This window comes from Ananas comosus, linkage group 16, assembly GCF_001540865.1.
Source record: "Ananas comosus cultivar F153 linkage group 16, ASM154086v1, whole genome shotgun sequence".
NCBI classification, from domain to species: domain Eukaryota; kingdom Viridiplantae; phylum Streptophyta; class Magnoliopsida; order Poales; family Bromeliaceae; genus Ananas; species Ananas comosus.
Window position 1 is genome coordinate 6,588,997 of NC_033636.1, and position 2,509 is coordinate 6,591,505.

Here is a 2,509-nt window from a genome sequence, read left to right on the forward strand (position 1 = left end):
AAAGTACAAGTCGATATACAACGAGTATCTAATCCGAGTCAAAATCCAAAGTGTATACAAACCATGATCTCAGCAAAAAGGAGAAGTAACACTACTACAATCTCAACCCCGAAAGTAAATATACATCACGGGTGTACAAAAAGAATAGATACAATGGTGGTCTCTCTATATATATATGGACATCACCCTCGGCCGTAGCCCGAGTAGCAAGGTGATCGACTAGTACGCTCCTAGTAGTCCCTAGCTAGGCGCGACTCCCTTGCCACGATCCCTAGCCTCTCCTGTAACAGGCTCTGTAAAAACAACCACCAAAAGGGCGTGAGAACTATTAACAATAGTTCCCAGTGGGTAAGCCGCCAGCCTCGGCGAATTACACCACTAGGCTCGAGATGTACAAAATGGAAATAAAAGCAGTAATTTGCATGATATATTTTCAATGCTAACATTTCATAAGCCAAAGTTAACAAATAATGAACATGTAAACAACATGTGATCATAGCATCAACAGTAATGAATCAACTGAATGATAGAAGCATGGCTACTACTATAAGCATAAACGTAGCATAAGTGTGTAAGTAACTACTGTACACTGTAACTGGTAATTATTCATTACTGTCCAATTTCCTTTAGCACTTTCCTTTCATTCACAGGGATCTACTCAAGGTAGTCCAGCTTGCGCCGCGCCTAATGGCCCCGTGGTAGTATACACTCCCCACGGCAATCCACTTCGGCACCCAATCCCGCACGGGCGAGCAACTGTCGCGTAGGCCAACTCCGGAGTGCCGGCTTGTAGGGAGCTACCCTCACAAGCGTGTGCGAATGAGCACGATGGCAAGCAAGCAAGGTCCACAGCCCAACATGTCTCAATTATCATGTTTTAGTTCACAATATTCTCGTTCTCGATCCTTTGATCGACATTTCAGTATAACAAATATTAACAACAACTAGAATCCACTAGTTTAGTAAGCATACAGGGGTAATGCTAATTTACATATGGCATTAGAATCTTTCCACTATCATGGAGGTATAAAGCATGTCATGGTTCTCTACTTTCCAAAATCATCATCATTATGTCCATTAGTTAACTTAACTAAATATAAACATAAATATAAGCATAAAGACACTTATGCATGAGTGCTCTCTACTTCATAGAGGTTCTATTTCCATTATGCTAAGCTTAATCACACGGATGTCCCCAATCCTTTAGTAACTACATAGTGACAATAACACACAAGTATATCGATTCTCTATAGTGACATATAGAACATAGAGGAGCTTCACTTGCTCTGGTTAGGTCCGACCCACCTCGTACTATGCTCAAAGCAGTCACAAGACGTCCCAAGAATCAGCTCAACAAAGTCCCAAACCTGCTGAAAACAAGGTAACAAAACCGCACCGAGCCGATTACTTACAATTCCAATTTCGGCAAAATTCTTAATAGATACAAAGTGGAAGCTCAATTCCATCAATTTCATGTTTTGGTTTAGTTCATTACCTCACGTTAAGCTTCCGGAAGGCCCTCCAATGCCAAACGAAGGCGATCCAAGGGTCAAATACCTTCTCGCTGCGAACAATATCAAAACGGCGTCAAAATCATTGACTATTAATAAATATAGCCGGAAACTTGCGATTTCAGTTTTCTAACTGAAGTTCTAGCTTACCCTAGGTTAGAGCAGCTTCCTAACCAGCTTCTAAGGGTACAAATTCAGCTCAACGAAGCTCGAAGACCTGCTGCGAAGGAAAATCCCCAATTTGCATTAGTTCGCTCAAACAATAGCATTTCGTTCCAAAATAGCTTCATAAATGGCTAAATATCTCCATTAAGCTTCAAAGTAGCTTAACCCTGGTCTAAGGAGGTTAATTCACAGCTAATTAATCCAACTTTAATTGCTGAAATCTCAGGTTAAAGCAACTAGAAGCAATAACTCAAACGCAACACGTAAACGACTACTAGAACGTTGATAAAGGAGAAAATCGAGTCGTTTACCTTCTCAAGCTTCCAACCAGCACCCCACTGGTCCAAGGCTGCGAAAATCCTTCCAAAACGCTCTCTTGCACGTGCACAAAGGCGCTGCGACGCTCGCAACCAGCGAAGAACGCGCGCGACGACGAAAACGAGCGAAATCGGCGAATTCTTTGTAGAGAGAGAAAAACCCTAAAGAGAGAGAGAGAAAATGATGCAAGGTTGCTTCTCTGGGCTCTAGCACACTCCAGCAAGCTCCAAGAGTCGTGCTGGGATCAAATAGGTAGGCACAAGATGTGAAATGACCAATTTGGCCCTGCTACCACGAATCTGCCAGCTTGTACCGGTACAAGGTAATGGCTGTACCGGTACAGCAAGCAGAAAATGCTGAAATTTCGCAGGTCAATGCATTTTCTTATTTTTTACATTCCAATCACTCTCAAACTTGTCCAAACACTTGTTCTAACCTTTTAGAACATGTAGGAGTGATCCACACACCATTCCACACACTCGAACTTCGCAATTTGCAAAAGTTCAGTGTATTAC

The 2,509-nt window shown here is 42.2% G+C and overlaps 1 long non-coding RNA gene across 2 annotated transcripts; it reads right to left on the minus strand.

Annotated features, from left to right (window-relative positions):
- Positions 240 to 2,149, minus strand: LOC109722520. 2 transcript variants are annotated; one of them, XR_002219499.1, is made up of 5 exons: positions 1,988 to 2,149; positions 1,662 to 1,728; positions 1,496 to 1,564; positions 1,306 to 1,367; positions 240 to 293 (listed from the first exon to the last, which is right to left on the minus strand). It is a non-coding gene; the product is annotated as an uncharacterized LOC109722520 (long non-coding RNA). The 2 variants fall into 2 exon arrangements; XR_002219500.1 differs by having other exon boundaries at positions 1,662 to 1,731.